The 22,841-nt window shown below is 35.2% G+C and overlaps 1 pseudogene; it reads right to left on the bottom strand.

Annotated features, from left to right (window-relative positions):
* Window positions 1-17,265: 17,265 nt before the first annotated feature.
* On the bottom strand, window positions 17,266-18,148 carry LOC693751 (large ribosomal subunit protein uL18 pseudogene; annotated as a pseudogene).
* Window positions 18,149-22,841: the final 4,693 nt, after the last annotated feature.

Below are 22,841 nucleotides of genomic sequence, written 5' to 3'. Positions count from 1 at the left end.
TCTATACTCAGTTACAGTGACTTCTCTATTTCTGTATAAGTTAAGACATGTAAAAATTTTAATAACCCAGGGAATTAATTGGTTTAACTTTTCTCTCATTTTACTTTATATACAAATGTCCTTTATGCAAATCAAATGCATATTGCATTTATTCATATAAATAAGTGTAGGGCTTTAAAATAATTTAATCTTTCAAAGTGGATATAATTTCTAATTTTATAATATCGGGAAAATAGCTTTAGCTCAGATAACTTTTTCAATTTAATTTTTAAAACATAAATTCCTAGACTAGAATGCACTGAAGTATTGGTAGTAGCAATGACAGCAGAAGTGATAATTGGAAATAGTGTATAAAAGTTAATGAAATTAAATTAGGAAAGATTATTTAAAAACTATTATAATATCTAAAAGTATACAAATTACATAATAATTGTGAGCTAAGATAGTAACATAAAAAGAACAGAATTAATACACTGTAAGAAAAGTCTCACTTGAATTTTGACAATGCCTAGGATATAGAGAAAAATAATATGATGTGGGTTATGAGTCCTTAGAAGCACAGTATTTCTCTCTTGACTAATATTATTATGACTAATAGTATCATTAGTAATTATTATGACTGTAGTCAACGTAGTGATTAAACAAAGTCTGGCATCAAGGCCAGAGAGCCTTCCCTGGGTGTAGAAAACTTTGATGTGATATTGACTAGCATTACAGAGAAGAGCCTCTCACTAGATCCAATCTGTAAAGACCTGGTGGGATCTGCAGCAAGTGGGAAGCTTTTTTCCTCTCAGCTTTTTATGTTCGTGAAATAGAAGAACATAAAATATATACAAGTTGTGAATACACAGAGTCCACTAAGAAACGTATCCTGGAGTGTGCGTGAAAAGTATAATACACAGATTAACATGCCTCTGGCATCTTTATAAATGAATGGACAAATATCTCCCTATGACTTAAATTTTCACCAGCCCTTTATGTTGACTTGTCATTACTCAATAAGTAATGCATTTCTTAAAGTTCTAAGAAATGGAATACTATTTCTGCATATTTGTTTCTGAAACATGATTAAATCTAGTGGTATGCTAGACATCTGACATGGACTAATGAGAACAGACTATTAAATATTCAGGAATTCTGCAAATCGGTGGTTAAACCGTTGGTTGTTGAAAATCAGCCATTGTGGAAGTATTTATGCCAGAGATATCAGCAGATACTACAAACAAGCACCTCATTTCCACTAGCTAATTTACCAGAACACAACTAACAATTATGTTCTATTGGCCTACGATATGCTTTCTTTTAAAGTCATCTTATTTTTAGGCTTTAATTCAATACATAAGAGAGCAGACTAATTTGCCTGTGTAGAGAATACATTGTGTGGAATTGATGCTATGTTCTAGTTCAGTGTCTTCCAAATGTGTATCTGCTGGTCTGAGTCTGTCTGTGAATAAGACAATGAGATAAAGAAGTTGAACTAAGAAAACTGAACACAGAGGAAGTTGGACATTCTCCATGAAAATTATGGCTAGTAGAGCTGTACATATTTCAAATATAACCTCTTGTCTATTCTGCACAATGGTCAACTATACTAGGAGTACAATTCTGGCCTCGTACTTAATTTTCGTAAAGTCTCTTTAAAGCTGGTTACTAAACATTTATTAAATGTCAAGAGAATAACTAAATATGAATTTGCATCAAAGTTCTAGAAGATATTGGAGAGATTACAGATTCAGAAGTAAAAATACCGTTAAAAGTGGAAGAAGAAGGCTGGGTGTGGTGGCTCAAGCCTGTAATCCCAGCACTTTGGGAGGCTGAAGTGGGTGGATCACGAAGTCAGAAGATCGAGACCATCCTGGCCATACAAAAATTACCTGGTCGTGGTGGTGTGTGCCTGTAATCTCAGCTATGCAGGAGGCTGAGGCAGGAGAATCACTTGAACCAGGGAGTCGGAGGGTGTAGTGAGCCGACATCGTGCCACTGCATTCCAGCTTGGTGACAGAGGGAGACTCTGTCTCAAAAATAATAATAATAATAAATAAAATAAAACAAAATAAAGTAAAGTGGAAAAAGAACAAGGACATCCTTAGTGATTTGCTTAATTCTTAAGACAGCTGTTATTTAGCATGCATGAAAATCACCAGGGTGCCTCGTTAAGAAAGAATTTCTGATTCAGTAGGTCAGCAATGGAGCCTGGGTTGTTTGCATTTCTAACAACTTTATACATTATGCTGGTGCTGCTCGTTAAGATATAATACTTTGAGAACCACTGTCATAAGGAGAGAAGCTGTTTCTTTCTAATCTTGTATTCTTAACTATCCTAGCTAATTAATAAATATTTGTTGAATTGGGTTTCTCATCCAAGCTAGGGAATAGAGAAGCTAATGTTCTCTACTGAATAAGAAAAAAAAAAAAAAAAAAAAAAAAAAAAAAAAAACAGGAAAAAAAGAAGATATGTTTAGTTTTCATTATACAAATGATCAATTACATGTTAACATATCAATTATACCAGAACACATTAATATGGGTATTTTTCATATCCCATAAATGTATGACATAAATATCCTCATATGAAATATAGAATGTGTGGTTTTGCATTTTTGGCTATCAATTGATGAAATATTTAGAATCCAAAGAATGATTCTAATGTATAAGCAGAAAAAGGGACAGATATTTCTACTCAGGAGGCTAAGGCAGGAGAATCACTTGAACTCGGGAGGTGGAGGTTGCAGTCACATGACATCATGCTACTGCACTCCAGTCTGGGTGACAGAGTGATACTCCATCTCAAAAAAAAAAAATCATATTTACAAAATGATAAATTAAATATTTAAGAAAATAAATACTTGTAAAGTTGTATAATAAATGAAGGTAATATTAACATGAAAATTCTTTAAAAGGAATGATGTAAGAATGCTCACATAAGTTATTACTAAGGCATCAACATCAAAAATAAGAAAAGATGAAAGAGAAAAGAGGCCAAGAAAAGTGAGATTAATATTTTACACTAAGTTATACCTATATCTGGTGCAATTTGTATTTTTTTTTAATTTTTGAAGTAATTTTGGGTTAACAGAAGAGTTGCGAGAATAATCCATTGTTATATGTTTCACTAGCTTCCCCTAATGTTAATATTTTACACAACCATAGTACAATTATCAAAACTAAGCAATTACTATAGATACAACATTATTAACTAAGTGACAGATTTACTCAAATATCATCATTTTTTTGGTTAATGGCCTTTTTTGTTGTTGTTCTAAAATCCAATCCAAGTTTTCAACATTGTCATACCTCATTAACTTTCTTCAATTTGTGACAATTTCTCTGTGTTTTCTGTTTCATTACCTTGATACCTTAGAAGCATACTAGTAAATCATTTTTAGAATGCCCTTCATTATGGACTTGTCTGATATTTTCTTAGATTATATTGAGGTTGTATATCTTAGGGAAGAATAACTCAGAAGGGATGATGTGTTTCTTAGCACATTATTTTGGGGATTCATAATCTCAATATGTGTTATTATTGATGATTGTAACATTGATCAGTTGATTAAAGTGATGACTGCCAAGTTTCTTCACTAGAAAGCTTTTATTCTTCCCTTAGTATTTTTAAATTATTGCAAGAGTTATTTTTAGACCATGTAATATCCAATTTTTCTTACCTTTTGATCATTAATTTTAAAACTATCTGTGGATGTTGCCTTTAGCAAATATTGCTATGGTCTTCTAATGATGATTTCCTATTTCTCTCACTTCTGTCATTCTTATGAATTTGAAATCTTTCTGTTGGAAAGACTTATGCCCTCATATTTACTTATTCAGTCATTAACTTATATAAGTATGGACTCAGGAGTATTGTTTTATTTGGGGGGGTTATAATTCAACACTGTAAGTACGTATTTTGTTGTTCAAATTGTTCCAGTTTGGACCCTTAGGAGTTCTGAGTGAGCTCTGACATTCTTTCTTCATGCTCCTATTTTTGTTTGTTTGTTTGTTTGTTTATTTGTTTTCAATTTACAACTTCTTCAGTGATGGCATTATAAGAAACTCTAGGCATGTTTTGTTTTGTCCTTGATCCAGCTCTGGATCAACCATTTCTCTAAGGGTTTCTGGATCCTTTTATTAAAAAACTAAGCTCTGTAGAAGCTAACATCTGGCTCCTAGATGTGCTGATTGCTTCTGGCATGACACATCTAACAGAGCTAGGAAATACACACACACACACACACACACACACACACATATATATATATACACAGACACACTCGTACATGTATAAACAGATAATCTATATTAATTTTTGCATCTCTCTGTATGTATCTATAAATAAGTTCATACTGAAACCTGCAACATCAATCCAAAAGCACAAGGTTCATTTTAGACTTATCCCTTTGCTCACTTGTAATTTCTTTCTCCAGAAACTTAGCTCTCATTACCTATTACATATTTTGTTATTCTTCAATCCTAACATATATACATATATCAACTAGTTAGAGAACTGCTAGCCCATATTGCTGTGGAAAAATTTATTCATTGCTAAATAAAAAATGGGATAAAGAAACATAAAGAAATGTTTTTTAAAATTGAAGTGAATAAAATGTAACATACAACATAAAATTTGTGGGATGTGCTAAAGGGATGTTTAAAGGAAAAAAATTAGCACTGTTTATGCTAGAAAAGAACAAAGGTATAAAATCAATAATTTGACCAGGTGCAGTGGCTCACACCTGTAAACCCAGCACTTTGGGAGGCCAAGGCAGGCGGATCATGAAATCGGGAGTTCGAGACCAGCCTCACTAACATGGAGAAACCCTGTCTCTAATAAAAATACAAAATTAGCTGAGTGTGATGACATATGCCTGTAATCCCACCTACTCGAGAGACTGAGGAAGGAAAATCGCTTGAACCTGGGAGACAGAGGTTGTGGTGAACCAAGATCAGGCCATTGCAGTCCAACCTGGGCAACAAGAGCAAAATTCCATCTCAAAAAAAAAAAGGAAAAATATGTAATTTAAGCTTAAGAAACTAATGAAAGGGAAGAAAATGAAAAGCAAAGCAATCAGTAAAAATAGATACATAAACCAATTCAATTTGAGTGATTTTTTTTCTTTTTCTTTTTTTTTTTTTTTTTTTTTTGACACAGAGTCTTGCTATGTCACGCAGGCTGGAGTGCAGTGGCCTGATCTCGGCTTACTACAAGCTCTGCCTCCCGGGTTCATGTCATTCTGCTGCCTCAGCCTCCCCAGCAGCTGGGACTAAAGGCATCGCCCGCCATGCTTGACTAATTTTTTGTGTGTGTGTGTGTGTGTGTATTTTTAGTAGAAAGGAGATTTCACCGTGTTAACCAGGATGGTCTCGATCTCCTGACCTCGTGATCCGCCCGCCTCGGCCTCCCAAAGTGTTGGGATTACAGGCGTGAGCCACTGTGCCTGGCCAATTTGAGTGATTTTTATCCAACCATCTTCAAGATCACTGTTATTTTCCTTGTATGCATCTTATCTATTGATGATCTGTCTGTATTACAGTTCTCCAAAACAAAACCAAAAAAACAAAACCTAGAATCAATAGGATAAGCATATTGATTTTATAGAAGGTATTTCTTATAAGGGATTGGCTGAAGTGATTATGGAAGCAGAGAAGTCCCACAATCTTCAGTCTGCAAACTGGAAGTCCAGGAAAGTTGTTGGGTAGTTTTAGTCCAAATCTAAGGACCAGAGGAGCCAATTGTGTAAGTCCCTGTCAAAGACCAAACGCCAGAGAATCAAGAGCAGCAAGGTCCACAACCAGAACTAGATGGATGTCTCAGCTCAAGCACACAGCAAATTTCTCCTTCTCTCTCTCTCTCTCTTTTTTTTTTTTTTTCAGTTCAGATCCTTGATGGTTTGAATGATGCTTACTCACATTACTAAGGTTAAGCTTCTTTACTCAGTCTACCAATTCAAATACTAATCTCTTAGATGTACCTTTAGAGACACACCCAGAAATAATGTTTTACCAGCTATCTGGGTATCCTTTAGTTCAATCAAGTTCAATCAATTCAATTCAATCACAAATTGTATGTGTCAGGTTGACACATATAATTAACCATAATGAAGTCCAAGACATTCTTCATTTCTACAACTATGTTTTTCCTTTGTAGCATTTCCACTAGATTATTTTTTATAGATGAAAACTATAACTTTGCTGAAATTACTCATCTGGTCTTGCATGCTGTCTGCCTTTTCTACTTGAGTGTTTTAAATATTTGGTATGCTTTAAAAACAAAGCAAAAACCTGTCATATATTTCTGTCATGCCTAAGCCTATTTCTCATGGTTGTTTTTTCTTGAGGGGCTGATTTATCTTTCCTTTTCATATACTTAATATTTATGTTTTGTTGAAAACCAGATGTGTGCGCAAGACTGAAGAGACTGAGATAAATAGCTTGCACATGAACACATTTTTTTTTTTTCTAATGTTCTTTAGTGAGAGTTTCTGAGTTATTACAGTTAGGAGCTGGGTTAGTATTGAGGTTTTGTTTATTTGTCTGTATGTTATCGTTACCCTTAGCACATCACATGTTTCAAATTCTATTAGCAAAATCTTGTATTTATAGTGGAAGCTGGTTTGCCAGAGTTGTTTTGTTTGTTTTTAAACACTTCAGAGTTTGACACCCTGTCACTTTAGTGCTCTTTTTGCACTATGTCACAGAGATGCTTTGTCTCTTGCAATTAACTGTCTACACCACTCTTACTAACCTTGGTTTTTAATTGGTTGGTAGTTGGTCTGTTGATAGGAATGGGAGTAGGAGGTATACTCTTTTATTTTATTAAGCCTCACTATCTGGCAGGCACAGCATCTGTGGATCTAAGAAGTGTGGCCTTTTCAGTGTTCTAGTCCCTCCCAAGGTGGTAGTCTGAGTCCAGGATAAATTCTCTCTCTCTCTTTTTTTTTTTTTTAATTTTACTCTAAGTTATGGGATACACGTGCCGAATATTTAGGTTTGTTACATAGGTATAAATGTGCCATGATGGTTTGCTGCACCCATCAACCCATCATCTGCATTAGATATTTCTCCTAATGCTATCCCTACCCTAGCCCCATAAGCCCCATCAGGCCGTAGTGTGTGATGTATCCCCTTCCTGTGTCAATGTGTTCTCCTTTTTCAACTTCTATTTATCAGTGAGAAAATGCTGTGTTTGATTTTCTGTTCTTGTGTTAGTTTGCTAAGAATGATGGTTTCCTACTTCATCTATGTCCCTGCAAAGGACATGAACTCATCCCTTTTTGTGGCTGCATAGTATTCCATGGTATATATGTGCCACATTTCCTTTATCCAGTGTATGATTGATGGGCATTTGGGTTGGTTCCAAGTTTTTGCTATTGTGAACAGTGCTGCAATAAACATATGTGTGCATGTTTCTTTACAGTAGAATGATTTATAATCCTTTGGATATATACCCAGTGATGGGATTGCTGGGTCAAATGGTATTTCTGGTTCTAGATTCTTGAGGAATCACCACATTGTCTTCCACAATGGTTGAACTAATTTACACTCCCACCAACAGTGTAGAAGTGTTCCTTTTTCTCCACATCCTTTTGAGCATCTGTGGCTTCCTGACTTTCAAATGATCGCCATTCTATCTGGCGTCAGATGGTCTCTCATTGTGGTTTTGATTTGCATTTCTCTAATGACCAATGATGATGAGCTTTCTTTCGTGTTTGTTGGCTGCATAAATGTCATATTTTGAGAAGTGTAGATTCATATCCTTTGCCCAATTATTGATGGGGTAGTTTGTTTTTTTCTTGTTAATTTCTTTAAGTTCTTTGCAAATTCTGAGTATTAGCTCTTTGTCTGTTGGACAGATTACAAAAGTTTTGTTCCATTCTGTATGTTACCTCTTCACTCTGATGATAGTTTCTTTTGATGTGCAGAAAGAAGCTTGTTAGTTTAATTAGATCCCATTTGTCAATTTTGGCTTTTGTTGCCATTGCTTTTGGTATTTTAGTCATGAAGTCTTTGCCCATACCTATGTCCTGAATGATGTTGCCTAGGTTTGCTTCCAGGGCTTTTATGGTTTTATGTCTTTTGCATTCTTATTTCTCCCTCAAAGTTAGACTTTTCTGTTGTTTATATGATCCCAAAATAGATACTTATTAGTGCACTAAGTATGACAGTGTTTATTACCTTTCTTTCCACAGATTAGAGCTTTTCTTTATTAAGAAAATAATCCATTTGTCAAAATCTAAATAGGAGCTTATGAGATAGTAATTGGAATTACATTGTCTCTGTAGATCAACTTAGAAAGAACTGGCACGTAAAAAATCTTGAATCTTCCAATTATTGAATGCTAAATGTCTATTCATTTATTTACATGTTTGATTTATTTCATCAGAGTTTTGTGGTTTTCAGCATATAGATTCTAAATACATTTTGATAGGCTTAGACTTAATTTTTTTTGGTACTAATATAAACCCTATTTTTTAAATTTAAAATTTCAATTGTTCATTATTGGTATATAGGAATGCATTTGACATTTGGATATCACATTAACACTTTATCTTGGGATGTTGCTATACTCATTTATTAGTTCCCAACTTCTTTTTTTGTAAATTCTTTAGGATTTTCTACATAGATAATAACGTCATCTGTAAAGAAGAACATTTGTTTCTTATTCTCTAATTTGTACACTTTTTTATTAGTCTTTCTTGTCTTATTGCACTACATATGACTTCTAGTGTGGTGATCAATAGAAAATAGTGTCAGAAAACATTCTTTCCTTGCTTTCTAAAGGGAGAAAGTACCTATTTTCTCATCATTAAATGTGATGTTAGACGAAGGGTTTTTTCCAGATGTTCTTTTTCTGTTTTAAATGTTTATACCTAAATTCCATGAAAGTTTTGTTATAAATGAGTGTTGGATTTTGTCAAATGCCTTTGACATCATTTGGCATGATCATATTTTTTTTTCCTTAGCCTACTGTGTGATAGATTACATTGCTTTATTTTTAAATGTTGAACTAGGCTTGTTATCTAAAATTAATCCTACTTGACCATCATGTTTACTTCATTTTAGACACTGTCAGATTTTATTTACTAACGTTTTGTTGAAGAATTTTGCATCTGTGTTGATGAGCAATATTCATCTCTGGTTTTCCCTTCTTGTAATATCTTTATGAATTTTGGTATTAGGAGAATTCTGGTTTCACAAATGGAATTAGACCTTCTTTACTCTGCTTCTATTTTCTGAAAAATATTGTGGTAAAGATATTTTTCTTCCTTAAATGTTTGGTAAAACTCACGAGTCAGTGCATCCAGGCCAGGTGCTTCTTCTTCTTCTTTTTTTTTTTTTTTGAAAGTTATTGATAATTGATTTAATATCTTTAGTAGATATAAGCCTATTGAAGCTATCTATTTCTCCTCATGTGCAGTTTGTCAGTTTGTGTCTTTCAACAAATAGATCCGTTTTATCTAAGTTTTCAAATGAGTGAGAAGGTATTTCTTGTAGTATACTTTGTGATACTTATATTGTTAATAACAGTAGTAGTTATCATCTCTGTATCATACAAGATTTTGTTGTCTTCTCCTTTATGTTTTTTCGTTGCTCAGCCTGGCTAGATATTAATCAATTGTGATGATCTTTTAAAGAACCAACTTTTAGTTTTGCTGACCTTTAAATGTTTTTTTATTTTTATTTTTCTTGACTTTTGCTAAAATTTTTCATATTCTTCTTTTTACTTTATGCTTATATCACTCTTCTTTTCCTAATTTCCTAACGTGAAATCTTAAGATTGTTGTTTTAGATCTTTCTGGTTATTCATAATTGTTTTTAATGCTCTATATTTTCCTTTGAGCGCTATTTTTACTATCTCTCAAATTTTGATATTTTATTTTGATGTTTATTTAGTTCAAAATATTTTAAAAATTATCTTGAGAGTTTATCTTTGTGTGTCAATTGGGGATGTGTTATTTAATCTTCAAATATTTGAGTATTTTCTACTTTTCTGTTATTGATTTAAAGTTTAGTTCCATTGTGTTTTGAAAATATACTTTATGAAGTATTCCCTTTGAAAACTGGCACAAGACAGGGATGCCCTCTCTCACCACTCCTATTCAACATATTGCTGGAAGTTCTGGCTAGGGCAATCAGGCAAGAGAAAGAAATACAGGGTATTTAGTTAGGAAAAATAAGAAGTCAAATTATCCCTGTTTGCAGATGACATGACTGTATATTTAGAAAACCCCATCATCTCAGCCCAAAATCTCCTTAAGCTGATAAGCAACTTCAGCAAAGTCTCAGGATACAAAATCAATGTGCAAAAATCACAAGCATTCTTACACACCAGTAACAAACAAATAGAGAGCCAGATCATGATGAACTTCCATTCACAATTGCTTCAAAGAGAATAAAATACCTAGGAATCCAACTTACAAGGGATGTAAAGGACCTCTTCAAAGAGAACTGCAAACCACTGCTCAGTTAAATAAAAGAGGACACAAACAAATGGAAAAACATACCATGCTCATGGATAGGAAGAATCAATATCATGAAAATGGCCATACTGCCCAAGGTAATTTATAGATTCAATGCCATCCCCATTAAGCTACCAATGACTTTCTTCACAGAATTGGAAAAAACTGCTTTAAAGTTCATATGGAACCAAAAAAGACCCCACATTGCCAAGACAATCCTAAGTCAAAGGAACAAAGCTGGAGGCATCATGCTACCTGATTTCAAACTGTATTACAAGGCTACAGTAACCAAAACAGCATGGTACTGGTACCGAAACAGAGATATAGACCAATGGAACAGAACAGAGCCCTCAGAAATAATACCACACATCTACAGCCATCTGATCTTTGACAAACCTGAGAAAAACAAGAAATGGGGAAAGGATTCCTTATTTAATAAATGGTGCTGGGAAAATTGGCTAACCATAAGTAGAAAGCTGAAACTGGATCCTTTCCTTACTCCTTATATGAAAATTAATTCAAGATGGATTAGAGACTTAAATGTTAGACCTAAAACCATAAAAACTCTAGAAGAAAACCTAGGTAATACCATTCAAGACATAGGCAAGGGCAAGGACTTCATGTCTAAAACACCAAAAGCAATGGCAACAAAAGCCATAATTGACAAATGGGATCTAATTAAACTAAAGAGCTTCTGCACAGAAAAAGAAACTACCATCAGAGTGAACAGGCAACCTACAGAATGGGAGAAAATTTTTGCAATCTACTCATCTGACAAAGGGCCAATATCCAGAACCTACAAAGAACTCAAACAAATTCATGAGGGAAAAACAAACAACCACATCAAAAAGTGGGCAAAGGATATGAATAGACATTTCTCAAAAGAAGACATGCATACAGCCAACAGGCACATGAAAAAATGCTCGTCATTACTGTCCATCAGAGAAATGCAAATCAAAACTACAATGAGATACCATCTCACACCAATTACAATGGCAATCATTAAAAAGGCAGGAAACAACAGGTGCTGGAGAAAATGTGGAGAAATAGGAACACTTTTACACTGTTGGTGGGATTGTAAACTGGTTCAACCATTGTGGAAAACAGTATGGCGATTCCTCAAGGATCTAGAACTAGATGTACCATATGACCCAGCCATCCCATTACTGGGGATATACCCAAAGGACTATAAATCATGCTGCTATAAAGACACATGCACATGTATGTTTATTGTGGCACTATTCACAATAGCAAAGACTTGGAATCAACCCAAATGTCCATCAGTGACAGACTGGATTAAGAAAATGTGGCACATATACACCATGGAATACTATGCAGCCATCAAAAAGGATGAGTTTGTGTCCTTTATAGGGACATGGATGCAGCTGGAAACCATCTTTCTCAGCAAACTATCGCAAGAACAGAAAACCAAACACCACATGTTCTCACTCATAGATGGGAATTGAACAATGAGATCACTTGGACTCTGGAAGGGGAACATCACACATCGGGGCCTATTATGGGGACGGGGGAGAGGGGAGGGATAGCACTGGGAGTTATACCTGATGTAAATGACGAGTTGATGGGTGCTGACGAGTTGATGGGTGCAGCACACCAACATGGCACAAGTATACATATGTAACAAACCTGCAAGTTGTGCACATGTACCCTAGAACTTAAAGTATAATAAAAAAAAAAAGAAAAAGAAAATATACTTTGTGTAATTTATATTATTTTGAATTTAAGATATATTTTATTGTCTATACTATTACCTCTGTTGGTAAATGTTCTAAGTGAGCTTGAGAAAAATGTGTATTATGCCATTTTTGCATGAAGTATCCAATAAATGTCAATTAAATTATGTTTATTCATAGTGTTGCTCAGATCAACTTTATCCTTACTTATTTTCTGCCTCCTTAATCTATCAGTTGCTTAAAGAAGGATGCTAAAGTCTCCAACTATAATAGTTTATGTCCATTTTTCTTGATGTTCTATTAGGGTTTTTTTTTGTTATTGTTTATATATTTTGTCTATTTTGTTGTTGTTTTACATGTTTTGATGATCCACTTTTAGCAGTATAACCAGTAAATGATAGTCTGAAGATTGACCACTTAATGACTATATAATGCTTCCCTTTACCCTTTGTAACTTTACTTTTCTGAAGCCTGCTTTATATGAATTTAATATAGCCACTACATGCTTATTTTAATTACTGTAGTATGATATATCATTCTCTCTTCATTTTTAAAACAGCTTTATTGAGATAGAACTCAATATCACTTTACTTCTAACCTATCTTAACTTTAAAAAAAAAAAACTTTTATTTTAGATTCAGTGGTAAACATGCAGGTTTGTTATATAGGTAAACTCGTGGCACAGGGATTTGTTGTACAGTTTATTTTATCACCCAGGTACTAAGCCTAGTACCCAATAGTTATTTTTTTTAATTTTTTCTGCTCCATACCATCTTCCTACCCTCTGATTTCAGGTAGGCCCCAGTGTCAGTTGTTCCCCTCATTGTGTCCATGTATTCATAATTTAGGTCCCAATTATAAATGAGAACATGTGGTTTTTGTTTTTTTGTCCTCGTGTCAGTTTGCTAAGGATAATAGTTTCCAGCTCCATCCATGTTTTGCAAAGCACATGATCTCATTCTGTTTTATGGCCGCATAGTATTCCATGGTATATATGTACCACATTTTATGTTTTCAGTCTATATCTCTGTCTTTATATTTAAAATGAGTTTCTTATAGACAATATATTATTTGTCTTTCTAAGAATGTTTTCTGACAATCTATATTCTTAAATTGGTCTATTTCAAAATTCTTGTTTAAAATAAGCATTGATATAGTTGGGTTAGTATTACCATATTTGTAACTATTTTCTTTTTCCTCTTCTTCTTTTTTTTTTTTAGACGGAGTCTTGCTCTGTCACCAGGCTGGAGTGCAGTGGCACCATCTAGACTCACTGCAACCTCTGCCTCACAGCTTCAAGTGATTATCCTGCCTCAGCGTCCTGAGCAGCTGGGACTACAGGCACATGCCACCACGCCCAGCTAATTTTTGTGTTTTTAGTGGAGATGGAGTTTCACCATGCTGGCCAGAATGGTCTCGATCTCTTGACCTCGTGATCCCCATGCCTTGGCTTCCCAAAGTGGTGGGATTACAGGCGTGAGCCACCGCACTCAGCCTTCTTTTTTTTTCACATCACTTGTTTTTACTTTTTCTACTGTCTTTGAATTGGGCATTTTCTTCTATTCCAGTTTACCTTCTCTTTTATCATATCAATTGCATTTACATTTTTAATTTTGGAGAATTCCCTAGAGATCATAATATGCTTTTTACCTAATACATACAAACCTTCAATTAATACTATGACACTTCATGTGTAGTAAAGGTGGCTGATACTGGTGCATTGTCAATTTTTTTTTCCATTTCTTTTGTCATTGCTTTCATTTATTTTATCTACTCAACTTTACAGTCACCAAATATATTACTAGTATTATTACTTTAAATACAGTTATTTTTAGATCAATTAAAAATTAAAAAAATAATGTTTTAGTTTCTATTTGAGTTATTCTCAATGATCTTCCTTGAAAGGTGGATATGCTGTCAACACACTCCTATTTTTTTTTTTTTGTCTCAGAAATTATTTCCCTGTACTTGATAAAGATAATTTCATTGGATATAAAATTATAGGTTGGGAATTTTTCTTTCAATACTTTAAATATTTCCTTCTATTCTCTCATGATGATATGCTTTTTAATGAAAAGTTCAGTGTAATTCTTAACTTTATTTCATTGTAAGTAAGGTGTTTACTTTCCTCCAAGTTCTTTAAGATCTTCTCTTTATCTTTGGTTTATTGACATTTGAATATGGTATGCCTAGTTTTAGTTTTCTGTTTGTTTGTTTTTATTTTTTTATTTTCATTTTTTGCATTCATCCTGCTTTGTATTATCTGAGCTTCTTGGACTGTGGTTTGGTATTTTTGATTACATCTGGAAAGTTTTCAACTATTACTGCTCAAATGGTTCTGCTTGATTCCTTCCTTCTGCTCCTTCCAATATTCCAATAAAGCAAATGTTATATTTTTGAAATTATCCCACAGTTCTGGATATTCTGTTTGGTTTTGTTGCTGCAGTTTTTGTTTTCATTATTATTCCTTCTTTACTTTGCATTTTAGTTTGAGAAGTTTGCACTGAAATATCTTCAAGCTCAATGATTCTTTTCAAATCCATTTGCTGTCTACCTATTTAAGGCATTCTTCATTTCTGTTACAATGTTTCTGATTTCCTACATTTATTTTGATTGCTTCTTGAAGTTTTTATCTATTTACTTCATTACCCATCTGTTCTTGCATCTATTTTTCCATTAGACTCCTTAATATATCAATCATAGTTATTATAAATCCCTCTCTGATATTTTCAAGACCTGTGCCATAACTCATGTTCTGATAGTTAGCTTGTTGTTTTGACTCCTGATAATATTTGTTTTCTTGTTTTTTTTCTTCTTTTTTTTTTATTGAAAAAGTTATGTATCTAGTAATAGAAATTGAGCTCAATATGCCTTTGCTGTGAGGTTTTATGTTAATATGTATGGTAAGGAGTCTGACTCAAATTTTGATGTTTGACTACTGGAAGCTTTTCTGCCTCATTCTTCCCTGTTCCCCAGTGCCATCCCTCTGGTCAAGCTGGTAAGAAATCTTGGGTTCTGCTTCTTTTGTCACTGGTGAGGAGCCCATGATTGTGCCTAGGAAGCCTCACCGTGTCCACCCAGTAGCTGTAATAAAAACCCTGAACCAGTTTCATTTCCTTGCTCTCTTAAGTCATTTCAGACCTCTTTTAGAATGAAGCAAATCAAAATATTTCAACCCCCAAAATGACTCCCTGTGATAGTGGGTATTTTGAATTAAAGGCCCTTAAACATCAGTAGACACTGAAAAAAAAAAATGTTTCCTTCATTTACACAGAGACTAGATGGACCACTCAAGGAGAACAATTTTTTTTCCCTCTCATCTCTGTTATCTGATTATCTGCTGCAGAGCAAAAGACTGAAGAATGTAGCAACACCTGAACTGACCCTTTCATGAGACAGCGTCTGTCCCTCAGGCTCATTCATTTTCTAAGGAGAACCATTTACAAGTTAATCTCTGTTCCCTACTTTATTAATTTTCCCTAATAATCATGTATTGCCCCTCAACAGAATTACAAATATTCTCCACCTCCCTTTTCCCTCTGAAACAAGAAATATACAAACTTCTATACCCCACTGAGGATTTGGTGATAAAAACTTTGTGGTTCTCCCACAAGCACATGAATAAATTGTATGCCATTTCTTCTATAAATCTTCCTTTTGGCCATTGATTTTTTATCAAAGCTTCAGAAGGTGAAGGGAATGTTTTCCCTTGACCCTTAAAAGAAGTCTACTCTGTTCTCTCCAGAAAACCTCCACCATACAAGTAATAAATATTTCATACCCTCTTGATGTCTTAATGCTGTCACCAGTTGCCATGTCTGAAACCATTACACCTATGCGGAAAATCTGAAATAATCATCCTAGGAATTGGACTGCATTTAATGTTTTCTGTATTTGTAGGTCATGGAGGCTTAAAATTTTCCGGGTGTCTTGTTTTGTCTTCCCTGTTGTTTTTAAGCTTCAATAAGAACTTTTACAAAATAAAAAAATATATCTTGCAGATCTTATATCTGTAATCCACTATTATTATCCTGGAGTACTATTGATATGGAAAAGTGTGGAGGATGGAATGTAATTGTCCAATGGGTTCTTCTTGTCCTCTGCACAGATACAGCTGATTTACTAACACAGCCGTATAGCAATAGAGAAAGAGTATAGTAAACACAGAGCCAGTCAACAGACAGGAGTTCATTACACCTTTCAAATTTGGAGGCTAAGTTTTTTAAGAATAATAGGACAGGCAGGGGGCTAGAGGATAGGGAATATTCACTGGGTTGGTGATGGAATTATAGGGGGTCAAAGTTGTCTCGTTGCACTGAGTTTCTGGATGGGATTACAAGAGAAATTGAACCAGTTTAACAGTCTAGTTGGCACCAGCTGGTACATCAGAATGCAGGTTCTCTCTCTCTTTTTTTTTTTTTTTTTTTTTTTTTTTTTGAGACAGAGTCTGTCTCTCTGTCACCCAGGCTGGAGGAGTACTGTGACACGATCTCGGCTCACTGCAAGCTCCGCCTTTCGGTTTCATGCCATTCACCTGACTCAGCCTCCTGAGTAGCTGGGACTACAGGCACCCACCACCACGGCTGGCTAATTTCATTTTTTGTTGTTGTTGTTGTTGTATTTTTAGTAGAGACGGGGTTTTACCACGTTAGCCAGGATGGTCTCGGTCTCCTGACCTCGTGATCCACCTGGCTCTGCCTCCCAAAGTGCTGAGATTACAGGCGTGAGTCACCGTGCCTGGCCTTAATTTGTTAGTTTTACAAAGGTAGTTTTTGTTACCAAGCATGGAGAGAGTACGTTTAGGAAGGGCTGTTATCATACTTGCTTTAAAGTTAAACTATAAACAAAATTGCTCCCAAAGTTAGTTATGCCAAAGAATAAGCAAGGACAGTTTAGAAGATAGAAGCAAGATGGAGTCAGCTATGTCAGATTTCTCATACTGTCATAATTCTGCAAAGGTTGTGTCAGGGAAGCGTTCTATAATCTCATGCTTAAATATTAGCCTTTTAGTACAGCTGTGTCCCTGGGCTGTCACCTTCACAAGTGCTCCCCACCAGCCCCCATCTTTATTTGATACAGGTAGGCTAAAGAAAGTTGAATTCAGACAATACTCTGGTTTAGCTCTCAGCAGCGCACTTCTGAGCTCTGAGGAAGAATGCCTTCTTTTGAGCTACCCCATCTTTCTTCTGAGCAAGGGACATTTTGGTATGGTTCCACCTCTTCTTTTTAATTTATTTCTTGGGCTTCTTTTCATAGGCTAGATTCTCTCATATAGCAGCATAAGCTTTCTTATACATCTCCTCCATCATGTCTGGAGTTACTCTGTTTATTTAATGTTTTGAGAGAACTGTTTCTTGTAAGCATCTTCCATTAAGTAGTGTATATCCTCTAAAACATTCTGGCCCATGATGTGCTTCTGATGTACTTCTGCATTAAATTCCTTGCTTTCAGAATCATAACCAAGGAATTGTTTGGTACTATGAGGGACAGACAAGCCTCCATCGAAAACTCCCTTCAGGGCACCAAAAACTTTATTACCAGTGGTATTTCTGGCAAGGCCTGCATTCAAATAGCAGATAAAGGCACCTGGCTGACCATCAATGCTTTCCACATTGTATTCATTGCCAGTCACCTCCACTTTGCTTTCATAGATTTTGTCCTTGCCAAATCTATTGAGAAGCCAGTGGGCCAGCAGCAGGTCAATCCAACACGCTAAAGCATAATTTGTCAGGCCAACCTTCACACCATATTTTGACAGTTAGTATGCATATGATGCGCACACTATCATATCCCCTTCTATACGAGCATAAGCAATCTAATAAATGATATCTTTGTTACACAAACTATCATTCTGTATTTGGGTGTGTTGTATTTATTTTTATCCTGTATCTCCAAGCATTTCCGAGCACAGAAATCAGTTTTGCCCTCTTGTCGTCTTCTAAATTTCACCCAGTATCTTTCAAAGTGGGCCTGATTCTTAACAAGTTTAACAAACCCCATCCTGCTGAACAGAGACCTGCATCCACGGCCTGACAGAGACCAACAGGCCCAGCAGCACTAGGGAGTGCAAATGGCCATGGCCCTTGCTCAGATGCAGTATGTGGAACCCAGGTATTAATGGCTTGCAATTGCATATCAAATGTTCCCTGATCAAACCAATTCCCTGAGCCTCTGAGAGCCAGGGCTTCCCTGCTAGACAATAAATGTTTCTGGAGCTGCTTTAAAAGAAACAAAAATTTTCCAAGGACCCTTTTTCCTCTGTATCTGCTTAAAATAATTTCTTAATAACTCCTATAACATAACCTCATATTGAGCATTTTTGGATTTATAGAGAGAAAGGGCTGAGGAAAGCAAAAATACAGAAGATGAAGTAGACTGGTCACTTCAGAGTTACTTTCCTTGTAAAGGTTAAAGCAAAGATGACTTTGTTATTATGCTGGCTAAAAATGTCCTATATAGGGATTTGGCTGTCCTTTCCTTCTCTTGATTTCTTGGAAGGTCAGATAAACACTTAGTTTTGGTTTCATCATGTGGAATGTCAGCATGAGCAACTCCGTTTGGGTTTAGTTGTTGGGCCTGGAACAGAAAGTTCAAACCAATGGTCTCTTACACATTTTATTTAACAATTTCCCCTTTTTAGTTAGGATCTCAAGTAGAACCAAAACCTATAGCACTAATGCTACTCTCAGTCACCATCATTTTGGGATTTGGGTTTTGACACAACGTTCATAATTTACAGTGTTTTTATTGTCATATGTTACTTGAAGGTTTTATTATTCCATCCATAAAGGCCACTTAGTATTCAGCAGATGGCTGCATGTGGACATTTAAGACTTTTTGAGAGGGTGTATTACACCATGAAGACTACTATTAGGACCATCAAGAGGATAATGCGAAGAGTTTGGAGTATGTCCCTTAGCTAGGGTCACCATAAACCAAACCAACCAAAATTTAATAGACAAAGAATGAGTCAGACAAGAAATCTCACCTAATTTAACCAAGCAATCTGTTCACTACTTTTTTGCAACTGAATTTGTATAACACCTGATGTATTTATCCATATGCAATAAATGCCATCAACCTTACAGACTCATTTCTGTTCAGGTAGTAGAAAATCTAGCATCCCATGACAGGTTACTAAAACAGGGAGTAAGAATAAACGGGTATACAAATTTTATTCTATAAAAGGGACCTGTGGCATAATTTGAACAACAGTTGCACAGTGGGTATTGATCAAGTTACTCACTAGTGGATTAAAGAATTCCTTGGGTGAAGTAAATATTTGGATTTGACATGACAGATTCAACATTTCATCAAGTTATTCACAGAAGCTGCTGACTGAATTTGTATGTATAGTATTATTCCACCAAGCAAAAAGGGTAGGCATGAACAAGGAAAAAGTAAGGGTCAGAGTCCTACTATGATGGAAACTCCTGTTCTGATGTCTCAGGGAAAAACCACTCACAGAAGAAAATCATTAATATATCCTCCTTGTTTGTACTTTGAATGTCTCTGATTATGGCATGAAGGATTTTGGTAAATTTTCTGTGTGGCCCACATACTGGGCGTGAGACAAGGGTGTGAAAATTGCAAGTGTGAATTTTACATCATGTTTTCCAGCTTCAGGTTGTAGGGCTTCAGGAATAGAGCAATTGTTGTTCTCAGTTGGAGAGCTGTAGCCAGATGTTGGAGGAAATTCGAAGAATTCAGGATCCAATCCTGTATAAAGGTAAATCATAAAAACTTGAAAACAATAAAAAGGACTACAATCTAACAACAAGTATACCTATAGTTTTTCTTCAGAAACATAATTTTTTTTCTCTCTACAGTTACCCTCATTTCTAACAAAGATAAATGGAATGAAATCAATTTGTCTGCAAAACCAGTACAGTTTCATTAAACTTGGTCGGATTATTTACGTAAGTATAGAAAGAATAGACATTGACCACATAGGCTCTTTGGAAGTTGACTTTACTGGAACTTTTGACAGAGAATCTTAGACTGGACTTTAAAAATCTCTCACGGCTAAAAAGTCAAATCAAACCAGACTTCAGACTTCACCTGCAGTACCTATAGATTCATTCTACGTGAATCCTCAAATATGACATCCCTGTTAAAGCTTTGGTAATATAACCAGTATTTCTAATGGTATCTTGTTATAAAGAGAGTTTATTATAATTTAGCTTATCAAAATAATTATGTTTCCTTAAAATAACAATATTCCTGAATAGTTTCTAAATTCTGGATGGATAAGATATGTTTCCATTTTTGTTCACAAGAATAGACTTTACTAAATTTCTATCAACCATACATAGCTCAAAAGAAAAAAATAATCCTTAAATCTGAAAAGCAAAGCATTTTTTAAAAGCAATAGTTCCAATTAATAAGATGCATAAATTTATAATTTTTGTATCAGTTCATTCTGTCTCATGTAATTAATTCTTGTTTTGCTTGTTCTTGATGAGCAGTTTCACAAATCCAATAGAGTTCTAGAAATTCCTACCTGGTCCAATGTTATAATCTTAATGTTATCAGAAATCTGTATTTGTCAGAGTACTTTCCTTCTTTTCCATGAATCTCCCTGAAGAGATAACACTTTAGGATTATAGTTGCTTATAAAAAGCTTTCAGAAAAACATTAGAATAAAGAAATTAATGGTGTATAAGAAGATTTAAAATGGCTATGCTTAAAGAGCTGATGAGTGTTTACTATAATAATGACATAATTGAGTCCAGGCACGGTAGCTCACACCTGTAATCCCAGTGCTTTGGGAGGCCGAGACGGGCGGATCACGCGGATCACGAGGTCACAAAATCAAGACCATCCTGGCTAACACGGTGAAACCCCCTCTCTACTAAAAAATACAAAAAACTAGCCGGGCGAGGTGGCAGGTGCCTGTACTCCCAGCTACTCGGGAGGCTGAGGCAGGAGAATGGCGTGAACCCGGGAGGCGGAGCTTGCAGTGAGCTGAGATCCGGCCACTGCACTCTAGCCTGGGCGACAGAGCCAGACTCCGTCTCAAAAAAAAAAAAGTAAAAGAAAACAAAGAAAATCCTAGCAAGACAAGGATGCCCACTCTCACCACTCCTATTTAACATAGTATTGAAAGACCTAGCCAGAGCAATCCAGCAAGAGAAAGAAATAAAAGGCATACAAGGGCCAGGTACAGTGGCTCACACCTGCAGTCCCAGCATTTTAGGAGACTGAAGTAGGTGTATCACCGGAGGTCAGGAATTCAAGATCAGCCTGGCCAACAGGGTGAAACTCCATCTCTATTAAAAATATAAAAATTAGCTAGCTGTGGTGGCAGATGCCTGTAATCCCAGCTAGTTGGGAGGCTGAGGCAGGAGAATCGTTTGAACCCTGGAGATGGAGGTTGAAGTGAGCCAAGATCATACTATTGCACTCCAGCTTGAGAAACAAGAGCAAAATTCCATCTCAAAAAAAAAAAAAAAAAAGAAAAAGAAAAAAAAAAAAAGAAAGAAAGAAAGAAAAAAGAGCATCCAAATAGGATACGAAGAGGGGAAGTCTAACTATCTCTTTTTGCAGATGACGTGATTCTATATCCAGAAAAAGAAATTATAGGTAAGATGCCTAGTTAAGACAAAATGGTCAAAAGTGGGGCTTGTTTAGACCAATGTTCTGTATTATTGTAAGAATTTCTAGTGGTTTTCCTTTATAAGTGTAAATTTTTTTTTTTTACAGAGTTTCAAAAGAGACAGATAAATGCCAGGAAAGGATATTTTGAAAATTGATTTCGTTCAATTTTTTCAATTTAGCTTATGTCTTTACTGCATTACTGACCTTAAGATGCAGCTCATTAACTAATGGGGCAAAAGAAGCATTTTTAATACTGAAACTCAGTGTGGATATTTCTAAAAAAGAAGACACAAACTTGATTTACCTGAGGGCCAAACCTTTATAGATAGTTCATGTAGTTTTCCTTTCACCTTTGGAGTGGAATAGTAACTAAGTGAAAAGGTTAGTAGATTACATTTTTCTTCTCAATTAGTTGCTTAAGCTTTTCGTCTGTTTCTTGTAAAGAGTCTTTTTTTAAAGAGAAAAATAACAGTTTCTTAAAAAATTTTTAGAAGTTTCTACACATGGGTAGGCATCCCTGTATGGGCCTGATCTGGGAGCCCTCATTTTTAGATGCATTTTTTAAAGTGTTGAGTTGTTTATCCGGAATTTCCACATAATGGCCAACTTAATTTTAAATTGTCTTTAGTGATATTTCATCATTTTTGTAATTGTTTTCTGCTTCCCAAACCTAATACTTATACATGTAAAAGGCAAGCATAGCTGGAAAATAGATTACTTAATTCTAGAGAAATCAAGGATTTTATTTTTACATTGAATCTTCAGTGTCTTCCAGCCAAGATAAAACCCCAAGAGGGAAACACCACAGGGTTGGGTCATGTAATGCTTTTACAGCAAACCTCATTGCAGGAACATTTTCTTCAGGCTGTTGGGTGCTATCAAGCTCTGTGTCTAGTTTATCCTCCCACAGCAGTCTTATTTTTTGGTGTTATGTGCTCTAATAGCTTTTAAGTGCCCGAATCTTGCCCACCAGTCAAGTTATGGCTTGTGCCTCAGCTCCGCTTGACTAACTTGGCCAATAATTTCCCCCTACCTTAACATGCAAAAAAAAAAAAAAAAAAAAAAGGAACAAAAAAGATATAATAAAAATTGC

This window comes from Macaca mulatta, chromosome 6 (assembly GCF_049350105.2).
Source record: "Macaca mulatta isolate MMU2019108-1 chromosome 6, T2T-MMU8v2.0, whole genome shotgun sequence".
NCBI classification, from domain to species: Eukaryota; Metazoa; Chordata; class Mammalia; order Primates; family Cercopithecidae; genus Macaca; species Macaca mulatta.
The sequence above is the reverse complement of the archived record's forward strand: the minus strand, read 5'-3'. Positions and strand labels throughout refer to the sequence as shown.